General features: G+C 43.2%; 1 long non-coding RNA gene across 1 annotated transcript; it reads right to left on the reverse strand.

Annotated features, from left to right (window-relative positions):
- Window positions 1-3,896: 3,896 nt before the first annotated feature.
- Window positions 3,897-17,302, reverse strand: LOC308479266. Its single transcript, XR_013987586.1, has 3 exons — window positions 17,207-17,302; window positions 8,057-8,194; window positions 3,897-4,164 (listed from the first exon to the last, which is right to left on the reverse strand). It is a non-coding gene; the product is annotated as an uncharacterized lncRNA (long non-coding RNA).
- Between the last annotated feature and the right edge of the window lie 1,371 nt (window positions 17,303-18,673).

Genomic DNA, 18,673 nt, shown 5'->3' on the forward strand with positions numbered 1-18,673 from the left:
CTGTGTGTGCAATTTTAGAATGAGCGGGTCCAAGCGACAGCTCTTCGCAATGTGAAGACTGCAATCCGATGCGAGAGTAACCCCCATCCAGTTCAACGGCCCTCCTCCCTCCAATAAATCTCTGCGCAGCGATGGGCCTTCTCCCTTTATTTTTCCGGGATGGATTTGCATGATGCTCATATCAGAACCACACTATTGCAGTATACTTTATTAGGAAGGAGGAAATCGCGCTGTAAGGTAGCGGTGTAAAGTTCAGATAATTTGAGCAAATAATTTAATGCGGGGAGCGAGAAGGGATAGATAGAGAAATAATTTTTTTTATTTTTATTTTTAGATAGAGAATGATTTTGAGCGAAAAGTGTGGCAGGTAATTTAGGCCCACAAGGCCACGTTTATTAACTAGAGAGAAAACTCTGCTGAAGTATACAGTCTTCACTTCTGAGTAAACACGCACAACATCACACTGAGCAAGTGCTTTTATTTCATAAAAGGAAGGGGGGGGGGACCTCCATTGTATGTGTGTGTGTGTAGTGAAGAGAGAAACTATCCCCGAAAGTCACAAGGCCTAGTTTGCTTCAAGCTCCAGATGATCGAAAATATCCTCGTTTTGAAGCGAGACACTCGCATTTGCGCCCTTTCCCTGAATGCTGCTAAACAAAACATTGATTACTTGTCTCCCACAATGAACAGAAGGCGAGCCTTAGGAAAATTAAAGGCGTCCTCTGTGTGTGCGTGCATGTTGGTGTACGTGTTCTCTTATTATTATCAAAACCAAGACAATAAAAACCAGCTGAAGGCACAAATTTCGGAAGATCAGATCTCATATTTTTTTGGACGTTTTGATAGCTAGCTAGCTAGATAGATGTATTCTCGAAATCTTCAGATCGTCTATTAAAACGTTTTGATAGCTGTCGGTATTTTTTTGCTTTATTTTTTTACGGGGAACGCCTTCCCGAAGGCGGAGGGAGGCTCAGCTGGATCGGGAGAAGTTGAGTGGCTGTATAGACACGGGGCAAGGTTGTGAAATCGCAAGCACGTTAACAGAAACCATTTCAGGAGATAAGGATCTGGAAGTTCAAACCCAGGAGCGCTGCAAACCCAACAAATACCACCACCGGAGTGGTGACCCCCCCGGGACGGCAAACTTCCCAAGTTTCCCGAGGGTGGGTGGGTGTCTCTCTGGTTTGGAATCGCCCGCTAAGGCTGTGCCATTTGGAGATGTGACAGAGGGGCATTTAAACATCAATGGATGCTCATTTAAAAACAAAACAAAAGGGGGCCATATTATTATTATCATTATTATTATTAAAGATTTTCTTGGTTTACAAAAGTACATGCCTTGTCTCTTTTTTCAAGTTGCACAGTCTTTTCTACAGATCAACTATATTTGTTATGAGACATTAGTGCTGAGTACAGTATAAGGTCAGGAAAAAGGGGGGGGGGAGGTGGTGAAATTTATATTTTTGCAGTGTACACGTGGGGTTTCGTGTCAGCGTCAACTAGATACGTTCTCTTTCTATTCGCTTGTTACGTTTCCTTGGAAGTGAGAGAGGTTGGGGACCAGGGTATGGTTGGTTGTCTGCAATGGGGCTTGTTTGCCTTTGTGGGGGTGGGGGGAGGACTTGCTAGGTCGAGTAAGCCAGATTGATTGCTATGCTGTTGGCAGGTTCCTGTTCTGGTCTTGTTGGGCTGTGATATGTGATAAAGGGAGGCATACTGGGGTGCAGATGTCCTCTTCTATTTGTCCTAGTGTCAGTTTCAGTTTATTGCTTAGCTTTTCTAGTAAGGCTGTTTCCCAACGATTTGGTACCACTGGTCCATGTGCACCCCGGCAGGTCTCTCCAGTGTCTGGCTATGAGGCTTCTGGCTGTTGAGAGTTCTAAACTCTGTATAATGTGAGTGGTCATTATGATCTTGGAAGATGTTCAGTACTAGTTCTGGGGTCAGTTCTAATACCTGTTTAGTTATTTTGCATATTTTTAGGTCCCTAACCACCTTCAAAAACCTTCTCCTGACAGCAGGGGGACATGGCGAAGGGATGGTATCCACAATATACAAAATACTGCTCCATAATCCCACAAACCCCCTTGATGCAATCAAAAAACAATGGGAGCATGACAGGCTATGAATTTAACCCAACCCAATGGACTAGAATGTGGTTTAAACCTCCCTTTAAATCAATCTCAGCTAAACGAAAAGAACTCACCCTGAAACTCACCTACATGTGGTACTTAACACCACGGAAACTGGTACTGATACACCCAGGAACCTCACCAAAATGTTGGAGAGGCTGCATTCCCACAGGCACATACCTACACATGTTGTGGGAATGCCCAACCCTTCTGGGGCCATAAACATTTTAAAGGCCTGAGTGTTTTGTATTCAAAAGTAAATATCAGCCAGAACAGATGCACCTGCAAAGGGTCCCCTTTGGAGATGGGCATACCTCTCCAAAAATCTTTTGTCTTTTAAGAAACCATGTCAGCCTCCTGTTGGCAGACAGACGTCTGATCCAAAGTCCAATTAAGCCAAAGCATGTGGATTTTCAATTCATACAGTTCCATCAAAGGAGGTGATAGGGCTAACTTCCATGTACTTTGAGTGGGGTCAACCAAAGATATTTTGTTGACTGAGGAGAAGGACCAGAGAGCAGTCCCCTTCTTGTTCCATGTGCAAAAGCTGACTGGACTGGCAGCTGCATCTTGCTTCAGTACCAGTGTTAGGACAACAGACTTAACCACACCTGAAGCAGCAGGTAGATTCAGGAAGTCCAGGACAGGCTGTGTGGCAACAGAGCAGGATGCTCAGGAAAAACAGCCCATGAGCACCTGAGCTGCCTGAGATAAGGTTGCCTCACTCTGCCACATGGTAGGGCTGGCACTGACTCTGGACATACTTGATTGGACACTGAGTTGAAAGGTTACCATCCATACCTTTGCAGTGCAAGCCTACATGCATTTATTCCAAAGTGAGTGCAATTAAGAAGCAAGATAGGTGTGCACAGGAGTGTATTTTTGGACTGTAAGCTCATGGATACAGTCTATGAAGTGCTGTCCTCTTCCTTCTTGCCCCTGTTAACCTCAGTGGAGGTCTCCATTCTCAAGTCAGCTGACAAAGTGGGTTTGCTTGCTCGTCTTCAAGATCCGAGTGCCTTTAAATCCCATTGCCAATTTGCATCTCGGTCCCCCTTCACCCACTCAAAAAGGTATTAAGAAGATGGTTGTCATTAGCATTAATTTAAACTTTTAATGTAAGCCTGTAATTAGCATTCATCAGAGGGAGGAAGAACACGAACTTCACATGAAGCTGAGGATTCAGACCAGGCAAAGCTAAATAGAACATTTTGGGCAGGAAGAAATTAACAGAGAAGGACCATGACTCCTTCAGCATCATCCAGGGTGTAAGTGCACAAGCAATTAAGCTGCTGCTATTTCTCTGGAGATGCCTTGGGATGCAGAATGAGAATGTGTTTGTCAACCATGTTGCCCTATCTTCACTGCTTCCATCATTAAATGCTTCTTTGGCCCACCCAGGCAGGCCCTGGAAGGAACTTTGGTGTGGGAAAGAAATTAAGTGATTCATTAAAAAAAAAAAAAGAAGGAAAGAAAGAAAAACAACAGGCCTGTCCCAAGTGCTTTGTTATTATTTTGAAGTGGTGACTAAAAAAAATGTAATGAAAAATGGAAGAATGGAGGATGTCACTTAAGAGTATGAGAGAGCCACCTCTTCAAAAGAACAAGGCATCTTTTAAGCCCCCTCCAGTAAATCAATCATAAACATTTGGCAGTTCTTCATTACAATAAGGTGAAGGAAAAGCCTGAAACAATTTTTATTCTATGCTTTCTTGGCTCTGATAAGTACCTTGTTAAACATGATTAATGTTAACATAAACTGTGTAGCTTGCAAGATCTTTATTGGCAATGTTTAACTGCTTAAAGACACCACCATTCCTCACCCTTTTATCACTTCCCAAATAATGCGGCTTTGGTGCAACCAGACACTGGGAAACGAGGTGGGCTTTTTCTTCTTCTTCCTCTCCAACCTCTTCTTGCTGAGGACCAAAGTCATTTCCAAAATCCTGCCCAACTTCATCTCCAACATGCCAAGGCATCTTCATGCATTACATTTTTGGTAGGTGTAGTCCAATACTTTTTCGGTGTACATCTGAACACATGGATAAAGAGGGTGACAAAGTCTTTTAAAAAAGCTGTGATTGACTAAGTTTCTCTCTCTTATGAGTAGACATGTGGTGGACCTCCAGATTTGTAGTTACCTAGTATGTAAAATTATGGGACGCGGGTGGCGCTGTGGGTAAAACCTCAGTGCCTAGGACTTGCCGATCGCATGGTCGGTGGGGTGAGCTCCCGTCTTTTCGTCTTTCGGTCTCAGCTCCTGCCCACCTAGCAGTTCGAAAGCACTCCTAAGTGCAAGTAGATAAATAGGTACCGCTTTATAGCGGGAAGGTAAACGGCGTTTCCGTGTGCTGCGCTGGTGCTGGCTCGCCAGAGCAGCTTCGTCACACTGGCCACGTGACCCGGAAGTGTCTCCGGACAGCGCTGGCCCCCGGCCTCTTAAGTGAGATGGGCGCACAACTCTAGAGTCGGACATGACTGGCCGGTACGGGCAGGGGTACCTTTACCTTTTTAGTATGTAAAATTGCCCTGGGGCTACTATTGTGGGGGGCTGGGGAAAGGAAATAGACAGAGATCTATAGACACTCTGGTTCAAGCTAAACCAAGCATCTAAACAAGACTAGTATTGGCTGAGGAAAGACATCCAAGACAAGGTCCCAAATGGAGTTAGGTCTTTTGTACAGTCCCATTGATATTAGTCCTCTTTGCTCTACTCATGTTCCCACCAAAGCTGAAATCACAGCTACTCTCTTGCATTGCCACAAAAACAACACATCTACATATTTTTGTAGACTTAAAGCATCATGCATATCACTGGATACTTGGGCATACCTACTCTACCAGTTGGTTGAACAGTCATTCTCTCTTACCAGGGAACCCTGAGTAATATAGCTCTATAACCAAAGGGCAGGGAAGGAGCAGTCACTGTTGTGCCCTCCAGATATTGTTGCACAACAATTCCCACCAGCCCCAGCCAACATGGCCACTGGTCAGAGGTGATTGTGAGTAGTCCAACAACTGGGGGTCATTATGCTGCCTACCTGGGAACTAGGGAATGTCTTTGACCCATTTTTAAAGGTTGCTAATCTGCTGTCCCATTCAGGGTTCTTGTATAAATTCACAAGGGCCCTAAACAAACTGAGTCCAAAACATCTTAAGAACGATCCGATTCCCTTTGCTACACCTCCACTCCCAAGATCTTCCAATGGGATGCTTTTGCTCCTGAGATACAGCCAGCCTTTATTAGGGACTGAGCCTTTAGTGCATCAGGATCTGCCCTGTGGAACTTCTTGCCAATAGGAATTCAGAAAGAGTTGTTGTTTTAAATTGCATTTTTAAAAAAGATCCCAGTTTTTAAAAATAGGTTTTTGATATTTTTTATACTGATGTTATGGTAATATTGTGTTTTTGTGCTGTATACCACCCTGTTAAATTTTCTAGTGGAGTGTGTGGTGTATAAATATTTAAAATAAATAAATTACTTTGAGAACAAAACCACTCATATCTATCATGGCACCTAGGTAGTTGCAGAGTCATTTTCACATGGATGAATTTCAGTTATTGTGACCCGAGGATGTGGACAGGGTGCTCTGAGGAGTATGACTTGGCAGTGTTTTACCCAATCCTTGCCTGCAACGGCTTAGAACATCTGATAGGAGTGTGATGACTGGTTGGTTCCAAGAGACTGTAAATGCTTCATTTGGAGAGAGACACAGAGAGAGGGCCTGTCTGCCTTGTAGGAGGTGATCATGAAGCCACTCCTGAAGAAGCTGAGCCTGGAACTGGAGGATAAGCTACCCAACCAGTTGCTAATATCTCTTTCTCTTGAGTGGGTTGGTGGTCCTTCATCTCCAGGCACGCCACTAAAACTGCCTTGGTTGTCCTCAGGGTTATCCTGACCTATGCTAGAAGGAGGATAGGGGTGGGGGCAGAATGTGGCCATGCTGATTGTTTTAGACGTCTCAGCAGCCCTTGACACCATCAAGCATCCTTCTGGATCAGTTAGTCAGGTAGGGACTAAGTGGTACCATGCCCAGATGTTTCCACTCCTATTTGACAGGCAGTTCCAGAAGCTGTAGCTGTGGAATTTCATTTTATGAGAAGTTTTATGATGTGACACTTAACACTTGCCAGTAAGGCTCCTATAACTCTGCTTGAAGATGCAAACCTGGAATTCACTGGGGTCTCCTCACCTCTGGAACCAAACAGTGATAGATCAGACAATTTCAAATGTTCTTAAATATTTATTGTAATGTAATTTAACTATAACAAAATGAAGAGTAAGTAAGAAATAACAGAAAATGAGCAACACATGCATAGGTTCTCATGTGTCTAACACCAGGTCCTTCTTGCTTCATACTTACTCATTTAGTTCCTCCATTCCAGAACTTACCCATATCTCTGCTACTTATATCTATCTGACCACAGCCTTTTAGCCCCTTTCCCTATCTCCACCCAACTTGTGGTGTCCTTTCTAGTTGACTCCCCAGATCTTTGTCTGCTCCTCAGTGATAACCCAGTTCCTTGTCTTGCTGTTCTATCCTCATGAGCAGAAGGCTCCTAATGCAGTACACCATGTCCCACCCCTAGATTCATCTTCAAGACAGTTGCCATGCTGCCATTACCCAAATCCTTGTGTTCATCAAGGCTTTATTTAAAACTCTTGCCCAAGCATGCACTAGGAGCCTTGCTTTGCTTCTGCAGCAAGTTCCCACCTGCTTTTAGCTATATTATACTGTTAGTCTCAAGATTCCATGTCTCCATAATCTCGAACCCTCTTGATTTCCTCTTAAGCAATAGGAATAAACAATCAAGCAACCGTGTACCTATAAGAATATGCCCATGTCTTTTTAGTCCTGCCCTCTGCACCATGGAATCTGTGCTATGATGTTTTCTAGAGATCTATCCTGTCCTCCATTCTGTCCTCAATCTCCATGAACCCTTTGAGTGAGATAATGTCATTACTCCACCCTCTGAGTGGTGTAAAATGTCATCAGCATATGGATGACAGCTGGCTCAACATCAAGACAAGATGAGGCTGCTGTTAGTAGATGGTCTGTTTGACCTGCTTATGTTTCCTTGAAAGCAGTAGTGTCTGTAGGCAGGTGAGTATAGACTGCATCTTTAAAACACAAACACACGCTGGTTCTCCGTTAAAAAAAGTTTTCCGTCAAGATGCCCTTACATGTGGGATTTTCGATATTTTCTGGATAGCATTGCTCTTAAAGATCAGATAGACAGACTGGGAGTGCTTTGGATGCTCAAACAGCATTAGTGACACAAAGCACTTTCACCAGCCTAGGTGGTGCAGAGCAACCCCACCCTGGACAGAAGGTAGCTTTGTCATGGTTATCCATGCTCCAGTAACACCCAGCCTTCACTAGGAATGCTGCCAGTGGGACTGTATTTGAGGATCTCTTGGCAACTGCAATTAGTTCAAAATGCAGAACACATCTTGCTAGTTTTGAAACAGCTTTGCTGGCTTCCCAAGTATTTATTGGCACAATTAAAAATGTTGGTATTAACCGAAACAACAACAACAACACTATAGGGGTGTTCACATGTTAAGTTTGACAAATGTACAGTCTGTGTACATGAATCACTGAGCTGCACAGATACACTGTTTCTCACAAACGCCTAAGAACATAAGGAGCTGCCTTCTACTGAGTCAGACCATTGGTTTGTCTAGCCCAGTACTGTCTACACTAACTGGAAGTGGCTCTCCAGGATTGCAGGCAGGGCTATCTCCAAGCCCTACCTGAAGATGCCAGGGATTGAACCTGGAGCCTGGAACCATGCAAAGCAGATGCTCTAGCACTAAGCTGTAACCCTTCCACACTAGTACTTGTGTAGAGACAACTTCTACCTGTTTTAAGTGTAACATGTGGATAAGCCTTATATGATTTGAAATCAGGACCACTTACTCTTGTATGATGCCCATGCTTTGAAGTCATCTGGGAAGGTCCATCTCTGGGTCAGGCTGGTGGGGACTGGAGAACTGGCTTTTTCTATGGGTGGTACATCACCTGTTGTATGTCCTCTCTAGATCCGCATGCCTGGCCCTTGTGGTCATAAGTTTGACATATGAAGTGAAAATATTCTTATTTGCACAAGCTTTCATATTTCCTTGTTGTTTATACCATTTGCTTGCTACTTTTAGGATCTAGAGATGTGAGAGTCTATTTGTTGCAGTGTTGGCTTCTGCAGTTGCTGTTTTTAGTTTAGTTTTTATTATGTTCATGCTGTGCTGTAAGAATTCTCAATACCCTTGCTGAAATAAGAAGATTTTTTGCAGGAAGTCATGACATTTAAACTTGTAGGTAGAGAAACATACAGCCACCAGTCCTGAATAGGACAAAACTCTCAGGACCACGGGAGCAACAGAGATGATGAGCCATGCAAGAGCCTCAGAGTTGCTGGCAAAGTGGCTGGTCAACTGCCTATGAGGCTACTTAGGAGGAAGGGGAAATGCATGCAAGCACCTGCCAGAATCAGGATCTGCCTAACAGCCAGCTCCTATATAAACTCTCACTCTTGAGTTACTTCACCACTGAAGCAACAGGTCCAAGCTCTAATACAAAGCCGTCTTGAATATCTGAAATTTACTTATGTTTAGCCATGATCACAAAGAGGTCCAGTGTCCTTACACATAATCTTTTGAGGGCTACAGTGTCCGTCACTGAATCCTGCCCTAGGAGGCTGCTGTTTAATTTTCCCCAATGCAGTGTTCCTTGGAGATATCATGGGGAACGTCCTTGGGGGGTCTGGGAGCCAACATTTTAATTTCATTCAATGCTCTAGAATAATGCAATGTATGGGGATTGTAGGAAACTAAAATGGCAGTTCCCAGGCCCACTGGGGCTCCATCCAGCGCTGATTGCTATCCCCAACTAAGCCTGTTGTGGGGGACCACAATTTGCCTCAAATGATACACAGAAAATCTGTAGCAAGCAGGGTCATTAGTAATGCTGGAAGTTCATTTTCTACAGCTTATAGGTGGCGTGATGCAGCCATAATTAAGCTCCACTGTGAAGTTCCACTGTGATCCTCGGATGAAGGGTGGTATAGAAATTTAACAAATAAAATAATATGAATAATAATCCCTTGGAGCAGAGCATATGTTTACATCCTTCCCATTCAAAACAGCGAAACTCAAAAGTGCCTTGCTTCGGTTGGAGCACACCCAGAATTTTCTGGAAATATTTTATACACAGAAAGCAAGGATTCAAGATAGAATATATTACAAAGGATTATGAACCCTTCAATGTATCAAAGAACATCATCTTCAGGCAACACATTTATTGCTATCTGCGTGTTGGTGTCCTGCAATAAACTGTAATTATAAAACCCCCAGCAACCTGGAAACCTAGTGAATGCTTATCCCAAACAGACCTATCTAATATCTAGACATTTGTTTTATGTTACTACTGTTACACGATAGGCATCTTCGAATGATGCCAGCCAATGCTAGAAGAATTTGAATGTTGGGTTTGCAGCAAATATTTCTGCAAAATCAAAGGGGTATATGGTGTTGGTTCTGTAACTAGAAACCTTTGTTCTTCACGCTCAAGCAACTGCAATCATGTGAATCTTTGAATGACAACTCTAAAAGGGCCTGTCCAGACCTGGCATCACTTACTCGGGAGAGTTATCTTATTAGCATCAATGAGTTGAATCACTAATTGGGGGTGGCACGCCTCACTCAAATTTTAGCTTCACTTTTGGCTATTATGAAGATATGACTCTGCAACAGATCATCAGATCCAGCCCACGGTGTTTAGATTGAAGAATTGCTTTGAGCTCTTCACCATGTGTCATAAACCAAACTTCTAAACATGTCTTTCTGGACGTACCTTGGCATTTGCACTGCTTTTGGTCTGGCTGAAGAGTTGTTGTGCTAACAACAACAACAACCATCTTCTGATCTTGTTTTTACTAAATTCTGTGACATTTCCCCCACCAACTCTGAAAACTTGTGGCCCTCCAAATGCTGTGGGAATCCAGATCTCATCAGTCCCAGCCAGCAGGGTCATTCATCAGGGATGATTGAAGCTGTCATCTAAGAACATCTTACCCCTGTTCTAAAGGATCAGAATCATGCTCTTGTGTTTATTGTGCATGCTGGATCAGGAAGTTTGTGATAGCTTCGTAGGTGTGCAACAGATTTGTGACGTTTTGTGGGTGTAGCATTACTAACATTACTAGTATTTTTGTTTTGTTCTGCTTGCTGAGTTTAACATCTGTTTTGTACTTTGGAAATCTTTCTGACAATCACATTTTTCTTCTTCCTGGCATAGTTCACCACTGGTGTGTGTATGCATCCCTCCCCCCACTCTGTGTGTGTGTAAAAACATTTTTAATAAGAACTTTTGTATTCAGGGAAGCCTACCCAGACATAATATTATTTTATAATGGAACAGAATACTACTAGGCACAGTGCCTTAGTACACCTTGGGCAATCTGAAGACTCTTGTAAATAATCGAGATTCTTTAAGTCATGAAAGATGGTATGAACAGCAGTTGCACATCTCTGTGTTGTTGCAGGAATCCTATCTAGACTAGGGAATGAGCACGGTTAATGCCTGATTTCTCCGGCACCCCCGAGTTGCCAACCTGTTACTTCATGTGGAGCACAACCTCATCTAAAATAGGCTGATGGGACCTGATATCAGAGATGTGTGGTCTGTGGGCCGGGGGGAAAGCTATGCTAGTTGCCTAACTGCAAATTAGAAGGTGGTGCAATGCTCTGATGGGGTCCAAGAGCCCTCCCGCCATCTTCCCAAAGCCTGCCCAGCTTGGGGAAGGAGGCTGCAGGGCTCCAGTATACTGTCAGATACTGGGAAGCTTCAGCCTGGGAAACTTCAGCCCAGTGATGTTGGGATGTCACTACATCACACGCGCGACATCACCCCCTCCCCCTATTGCTCTTGTAAACTGGCACCTCTGGCCCTAACTGTTGCCCTACGAAAAAATTCACCACATGCCACTGCCTGATACTATAAGCCCATCTAGCTCAACACAGGAAGCTGCTCTCTAAGGTTTCAGACAGATTTATTTCCAATTCTTAGTCATACCGGGAGAAGCGAGGCGGAGGGGGCGGTGTTTAAATTGGGACCTTTTGCATGCAATCCATGTGCTTTTTCATTGAGCTATGGTCTTAGCTCCTCTGCCTTGTCTGGATTAACATTTCATTTCTGAAACCTGACACAACTCATGGATCTAATTGGCAGGGAATATGGTCAAGGCCAAGAAGCTTTTAAGTCAGAACCTTTTTTTGCTTATTTGAGGAGGGCGTCAAACAAAGTTTCTTTAGGGAGCTTAAAATTGTATGGCTCTCTCAAAGTCGCAAGGAATTAAAGGTAGGAGATGCGAATGTCACCCTTTCAGCCATAAGAATGGCCAAAGTAGAAGCTTCAGGCCTGCACAGCAGTGTAAGAGCGCCCCTCCCTTACAGAACTTCTCGTTAGTACAGTTGCTAATGACTATAAAATGCATATGGGTTAATGTTGCAAAGAGTGCAAAGGGTGGCAGAGCCTGTCTGCACTGCACGTTGCCTCACTTCTCTTTAATGCTTCCATGGCCTGCAACGCATTTTATGCTGCTTCCTTTGCTTATTCCAGTGCTTTCATTTTGGAAGCGAACCCTCCGTGCATGTGTTTTGGTTTTACTGTGGGACAAAAAGGCGCTGTTCACAGAGACACGTGGAGATAGTTTGATAAGACACAAGAATTGCCTGCTTGACAATCTGGAAAGGCAAAGCCAGCATTGGTTAATTTAGAGCGCTTATCATGGCTGCTGAGAGATAAACTGCATGTAAAATTAACACGGCAGACTCACGTGCACATCGTTACTTACCTGAGCTCAGCTGGACTTCTGAGCAGTGGTGGATTTGGGGGAGTGTGACTGAATTTCCCGCACTGGGCACTGAGCCAAGAGGGCACTGCAACCATGACTTAGAATGCAAGGTGAGAGGCAGGGGCTGGTGCTAAATGTTGGTGTTATACAGGGTGCTGCTGAAGTTTGGAAGCCCAAAGTCCACCACAGTTCTGAGTAAACATGCAGGGCACAGAGTGCATACCTGCCAATATATAGTGGTTCTTGCCCCACTGTGAACCTTAAACTTGCTGGAAATGGCTTAGGGAGTGCTGTTAGGAGGTGCTGTGGTGCTTTTGTTATATTTATTGTACTGTGCCAGTGCGCACCTTAATTTTCACAACGTAATTTGGCCAAAAAAAGGTGAGCATTTGATTCGAGTAAATACGGTAATTGAAAACAGAAAGTAAGCAAGACAAAAACGAAACACCCCAACAACTTGCAGAACAGTCCTTCAGATCTCAAAGACTATTGGCTGTTAGAGCTTCTGCAGCCATTCATTAAGATAAGTCCACTGGCTCAGCTGCTGAGGTGCAATAGAATGCTAATTATATGTCAGAGCTCAAGTCCCAGGAATGGATAGGCTTTGTGTTGCTGGTGGGAAGGAGCATGGCAGGAAAGAGACTAGAGCACCCTGTTGAGGTCAGTTGTTCGATTGTGAGTGCCTATAGTGTGTTTATGTGTGAATGTGGTAGCAGGACTCTAAGGAAAGATAAAGGGAGAATTGCTATAGGTCACATTCACATCATATGTTTAAAGTACTAAGATTCCCCTTTGAACAGTCATGGCTCCCCTCTCCTCAATAATCCTGGGGGCTGTAATGTTTTTAAGAGTGTTGGTGTTGGTGCAGAAGGGAAATAGGTGTAAAAGGAGAATTACTGAATACCAAGATCCTAGTTTGAGGAAAGTATTCTTTGGGGAGTGAACCCCAGCACAGATTTAAAATATGCAGCAAGTAAAGCATGGAAATATAGGCTGTTAGACATTTAAAATCTGTCCTTTAAAGTGAGTTCCAAAGTTCTCCTCTTCCCCTAGCATAGTAAAAGACAACATGTTAGGGAAGTTTAAAATGATTTACTTAAAAACTCTCCAAAGGTCAGATTCATGTGCTTTTCCATATAGCATTCAGAAAAAGTTGCACAGGCAGGAAACTTGTTTTAGTTACAAAATGGTGAAAGTTCCTAAATAACTGGTATAGGAACTCAAGAGTGGCTGATGAGAGCCATGCGGTCTGAGCTGGAGCAACCAGCAACCAACAACCTGAAGCCTCCTTCCTAATTGAACTTCTCAGGTAGACTGGAAGGTTAACAATAGGTTTGCTTACCCATTTCTTCCCATGGTAACAGGAAGTGACCTCACTAAGCCTGGCAGGACAGCTTACTTTATGGTATTAACCGCTTTGTGCATTAATTAGATTGAAGCATGTTGGTTATAGGAGATTGGTTATCCCACAGTTAGGAGACCCCATTCCCCTCCAAGAGCTCTGAGAAATTCTCAGAGTTCCTTTTGAAAGATTGTGTGAAAGATTGTTAAGCCATTCTGAGAATACTACTGCAATGCGCTCTACGTGGGGCTACCTTTGCAGGTGACCCAGAAACTGCAACTAATCCAGAATGCAGCAGCTAGACTGGTGACTGGGAGTGGCCGCTGAGACCATATAACACCGGTCCTGAAAGACCTACATTGGCTCCCAGTACGTTTCCGGGCACAATTCAAAGTGTTGGTGCTGACCTTTAAAGCCCTAAATGGCCTCGGCCCACTATACCTGAAGGAGCATCTCCACCCCCATCATTTAGCACTGAGGTCCAGCTCCGAGGGCTTTCTGGTGGTTCCCGAGAAGTGAGGTTACAGGCATCCAGGCAGAGGGCCTTTTCAGTAGTGGTGACCGCCCTGTGAAATGGCCTCCCATCAAATGTCAAGGAAATAAACAACTATCTGACTTTTAGAAGGCAGCCTTGTTTAGGGAAGTTTTTAATGTTTGATGGTTTATGGTGCTTTTAATTCTGTTGGGAGCTGCCCAGTATGGCTGGGGAAACCCAGCCAGATGGGTGGGGTATAAATAATAAATTATTATTATTATTATTATTATTATTATTATTATTATTATTGCTCTGGAAGCAGACTAGGGGGTCTCCTAACACCACTTAGCATCCTTAAGAAACTTCCCGAATTCTTTGGAGGAATCTATGGCTGTTTAACGTGGTATTCTAGTGGTTTAATGGTGTGGTTAATAGTGGGAGTAGTTTATTCTATGAATGAGGCCATAGAGTAGTAGTGGTGCACTTTTTTCAATCTGAGGGCCACCTTCCCTTCTGGGCAACCTTCTGAGAGCCACATTCTAGTGGTGGGCAGGGTCAGATGCAGAACAACTAAGTTAAATTTATTTTTGTACAGTAATCCAGTTTTCTGCACACACCCAAATACGCGTCACTGTCCTCCGTCCAACTAAGCAAGAGGCATTATCAGAAGTTGAGGACAGATTTCAAGTAAATAAAACCATTTGGACAGCTGGAGCAGGGAAAGCAGGGCCATTGAGGAAGTGCGGCTTGGGAAGTGTTCTTAAGGTCAAATAAAAGGGCCTGAAGGACTGCATTTGGGCCTGAGGTTTCCCACCCGTGACACCGAGAATGTATATACATCCAAAACATTCATAAATTGACACAGGTCTTCACTTGTATATTCCTATTTCACAAAGCTCCCTCCAGACAAAACAGTGACTTTAAAAGACAAGCTTAAAAGACTCTCTCATGTCGGGACCATCCACCTAAAATGTTAATTAGGACGTATTTCAATACATTCACTTAATACCAGGTTGCTAAGATAATTTTCTTGCGGGCTTTGCCGCAGCCAAACGTGTTAGAAGAAGGCATTTGTTTTTGAATCAGGCTATAAAACCTGTCAACGTTTTTGTAAGCCCATTGGAGGACAGTGGTTTGTGTGGCAATTCTAAGCGGGTCTATTTGATGTCTGGCTCGTACAGTGTGCTACCTTGGGACATATCCAACTTCTTCATAGTGTTCGGATTCCTCGCCTCCCCCCCCGCACCCCCACCACTGTGGATTGTATAACTGCAAGTATTTGGCAAAAACCATGTATTGATAGGATGCCGTGTGTAAATCAGCTCCTATCCTTCTGCGAAGGAAAAGAATATGGTGTATTATGAATGGAAGGTGTTTTAAGGGATGTCTGTGAAAGCTCAGCACAGACCTTCTTCTTGGCATATGGAAACGTAACCAAAAGGCCCACCTGCCAACATGAGTCATGGCTTGGTTTTTAAATAAGGTGACTGGAGCTGGCAGAAAAGCTGTGGATTTAAAGGAAGGAAAGGGACTACGATTACTGTGCTTTCTTGCATGTTATTATATATTTGTAATGGTAAGAAGCAATAAAGAGCGTTTTAGCTGAGGTACATAGACGATGGGCCTTTTATGCCTTTAAAAAACCAAAAACTTATTTATCTAGGCCATCTAAGTGTGTCTGTTGAGTGTTCACATGTGTGGCCAAAGAGCACCTTGTGGCAGAACAAAAACGATTTAAGTTTCTCTTCATGTGCCATGTAGAAGGAACATGCGCTTCACTTTTTGGGGATTATGATTTGTATTATGAAATGCTTATCAAGTTTCCCCCCTCCTCTTCTGCAAGATTAGTTTAGTTTTAATTAAGTAAACCTTTCTCAGGAGGAAGCTCCCCGACTATTCTTCATGCCCAGAGGCAACCATACTTGTTGTTTTTAATTATTTTTCACTGTTACCCAAACTGCTTTGGGTACTCCTGCCCAATTAAATCAAAGGCACGGGATCCTCATACACAATATGTTTAATATTTAATTTTAATTAAATTAATTAAATTGTTTATTTAATTTTATGTCGCATTATTGTGTGCACCAAGTAATGCAAAATTTATGACAGGGAGAATTTCGAGGAGGGGTAAGAGCTGGGTGGCGACGGCGGGGGTGGGGGTGGGGGGAGCAGGAGAGGAAGCTTTCAAACAAGCTAATCACAGCAGTCAAAAAGAGCCTTCTGCATCATTTCCAGGGAATAAGCAGCCAAACAGAAGGAGATAACAAAAACAAAACAAAACCCAGAAGTTGTTTGGATAAAAATAGGCGGGTGCACAGCATCAAGAGTGGTTTGTTTTACTTGAGTTATCTTGCTGCTCTCACTTGCAGCTGTTACAATAGCACAATGGCATTTCCTGAATTAAATAGGTAATCAGGTCACCATTTAGTGAAACTACAATTTAAGCTTTATTTCCACCTTCCAGAGGGCCAAGGACAACAAATATGTGATCATCATTACAGGTTACCCCTGGAGGTTCACGCTCAGCAGTGCTGCCTACAACTACTAGTAGTTAACTGCTACTATTTTTCACTCCATTCCCACAGTTCTTCCCTCTCTACTTAAATTAATAACAGGGAGCTCAAGTGAGCATTTAGAGGTACATTGGGAACGTAATGCAAAACCATTACGTTTATCAAGTCCAATTTTTTTTAAATGTAACAATAAGAGAATAAAATAAACACAAAAAAATCCATAGCTCCCAGTCAAAATGATTAGTTCTCTTTTGTGATTGCATGTGAAAGGGAAATATATATTTTTAGTGAGCAGAGATTTCACTTTAATAAGCAAGTTTTCACCCTTCATTTTAGTTATTGCATCATAAATTTTCCTGAAGTTTGGTTTCATGCCTGGATCATGATCTACGATATGGTATGATGATAGGAACGTAACATATCATAACATAAATTACTGCTCACTCCAATATCTCTAGGGATGTATGGATCTATATCTGTAGTTATATGAAAGGGGATTTCATATAGCATTAATCTATGTTATTGCAGGAAGCAGTTCAAACTTACTGTAAATATGTCAGGGCGCTGCGTGATATTTTTCATAATTTGGACGGAGGAGGTAGTTGACATTCAGTTGTAAGATAAGGAGATAACACAAATGCATACTCACACAGGGAGACACACACCAGCAGATACCTGTGATGACAGAAACATAGGGCCTGATTCTGCCTCTCTCTGCACTTAGCAGGCATTTAGTGGGAATCTTTCCCAAGAAGGGCAGAACAGTTACTCCCGCTTTCTCGCAACCTGTAGTGTTATGTTCCTTCAAGCTTCCTCCACATTGCAAGATGTTGGCTGGGATTTCCAAATTTGCTTGTCGCCTCTCCCTACCTATATTTATCCAACCAACCTGTTCCAACTCTTCACCTGGATTCCCTGGATTCCAGCATTCCTACAGGTGTTCATGTGCTTCATTATGGAATCTCCACAGCCAATAGGCGGCTCAGGGTCCCTAGAGACTGTTGGTGTATTCTGCAACACATCACTGATGTAATAATAGGGCATTAGTGATTGATTTATATTGGATTGTTCCCACACCATTCTGCTCGATTGGTTGTTCTGCAATGCTTCTCCAGTGTTACTGCATTATTGCCACTCAAGGGACATTCTTGTGCTATAGGGCAACTAAAGTGAGACCCCCATGATGAACATTTGTGGTATAAAAAATTACAGGATTTCAGCGGGAAGCTATGGGACATGCTCAGATTGGAAACAAAGCAACATGCTCACCCAAAACTTTAGCAGGCAATATTTAAGCAGGATGGTGCCGAGGGCCTTCCGGCGGTTCCATCACTGCGAGAAATGAGGTTGCAGGGAACCAGGCAGAGGGCCTTCTCGGTAGTGGCACCAGCCCTGTGGAACACCCTCCCGTCAGATGTCAAGGAAATAAACAACTACCTGACTTTTAGAAAACATCTGAAGGCAGCCCTGTTTAGGGAAGTTTTTAATGTTTGATGTTTTATCGTGTTTTATGTTGGAACCGCCCAGAGTGGCTGGGGAGGCCCGGCCAGATGGGTGGGGTATAAGTAATAAATTTATTATTATTATTATTATTATTATTACTATTATTATTATTATTACCCACCAACCATCATGGGCACAAATCATCCTGAATGCCCAATAATAGAGAGGATGTCTGGAGAGCTCCTAACAGAACATAAAGGCTGCAATCCTGTGTACATTTACATGGAACAAAATCTCATTAAACACCATGGGACTCGCTACTGAGTCAACAGGCAGGGAGGGTCGGGCTGCAAGCTTCCTATTCGTCCTCCCATCAGTGCTGACCTAAGTACTGCTAATTTGCCCTTGAACATAAGTACTGATCCCAGACTGTAAGGAGGGATGCACTTTTAGCTAAGCAACTTTGACCAATTTCGACAGCGGTTTGCATGCAAATCCCTGCGACAGCCCTACTGAAATGGACAGAGGCTGTTCAGCAGCACTGGTGCTGCAGATTGCTTACAGTACGAGCCGCCCATGTTTTATGAATATAGTCCTCCTTTTTGAACAAAATGGCTGAACACAGAACAACTGCTGCTACTACTACTGTTGTGGCAAAACAACAGTGTGTGCTTCCCTCTCCTTGCGATGCCCATTTCCCAGACTTAATTGTTAAGAATTGATAGAGATATTCAGCCCATTACTTATTTTTAGCATCATGACAGTAAGGCAAATATAAATATATCCACATATATTATTCATACTGTAATGAGCAGTGCCTCATCCCTCAGGAAGGAATGGCTAAACTCCATTCTCTCTCCAATATTATAGATAGTCATAGGGCACTAGTTTTGTTTCTGCAGATTAAATATTA

This window comes from Podarcis pityusensis (genome assembly GCF_964106645.2).
Source record: "Podarcis pityusensis genome assembly, chromosome: 1".
Lineage (NCBI taxonomy): Eukaryota > Metazoa > Chordata > Lepidosauria > Squamata > Lacertidae > Podarcis > Podarcis pityusensis.